Genomic DNA, 1,227 nt, shown 5'->3' with positions numbered 1-1,227 from the left:
GTTCTAGTTCAGTTCTAGTTCAGTTCTAGTTCAGTTCTAGTTCAGTTCTAGTTCAGTTCTAGTTCAGTTCTAGTTCAGTTCTAGTTCTAGTTCAGTTCTAGTTGAGTTACAGTTTAGTTCTAGTTTAATTTTTTTAATTCTTGTTCTAGTTTTATTTAAATTTTAAGTTTAGTTCTTATTTGTCTTTTAAAAGATTTTAAAAATATTTACTTAACAACTTCTTCACAATTAATGTCTCCAAATCTATCTCCTACCTACCATAAAATTGTGTTCTTCCAAACAATTTAGATGTTTTAAAACCTTCTATGCAATATTAGTTTTAAACAATTTTCTCTCTTTTTATACAAAATTAGAAAAAATCCCATATAAATAAAATTCAATTATACATTTCTATATACTTAGTAAATACATAAATAATTAACTGTGTGGGTACAACACGCGTTTTTAATCAAATAAATTTCTATTCACACCAAAAAAAAAACTAAAAGTCTAGACAAACTTTGTTGCGAAGACAAATCTTTAAATATTTACTACAATAAATAATTAACAATAATTTATAATGCAATACAATACTCAGGCATGGCAACAAAGTGACAACTTAAAAAAAAAAAAAAAAACACAATAAAAAGTGTCAAAATTTTATGTCACTAAACAGAAATTTTTAAAGAATATACCCAACCAACATGATCGAGCAATAACAGCCTATATGGGCGTAGATTAATGTTTATTAAATGATGTGCAACATAGTTTAAAACTCAAAAAAAAGCACCAAAATCAGTTAAACATTTTGTTTCTTTTGAGTCGAATAACAAAAGGTGCAGATGATTTACATATGACATCATTTTTAAAGAGATTTTAACGATTAGACTGAATGGAGCCTCATAAAGTATAAAAACGAATAAAATAAATTTATTTTTTTTAAGATTGCAGGTGTAGTTAAGTAATATGTGGTGGTGTTAAAATTAAATTATTTCATAATTGAATAGTTGACAACAAATTTATGAAGTTAACTTTAATACACGAGATCGATTTCACTTATAATTCAGCTAGAGCTAGTATAGTTCTGATCTATCTGTTTTGTAGTATGTTCAAGTACTGTTGTGGTTCTGTTGTAGTTCAAGTTCAGTTCTAGTTCAGTTCTAGTTCAGATCTAGTTCAGTTCTAGTTCAGTTCTAGTTCAGTTCAAGTTCAGTTCTAGTTCAGTTCTAGTTCAGTTCTAGTTCAGTT

The sequence above is a fragment of the Lucilia cuprina genome, chromosome 2 (assembly GCF_022045245.1).
Source record: "Lucilia cuprina isolate Lc7/37 chromosome 2, ASM2204524v1, whole genome shotgun sequence".
NCBI classification, from domain to species: domain Eukaryota; kingdom Metazoa; phylum Arthropoda; class Insecta; order Diptera; family Calliphoridae; genus Lucilia; species Lucilia cuprina.
The sequence above is the reverse complement of the archived record's forward strand: the minus strand, read 5'-3'. Positions refer to the sequence as shown.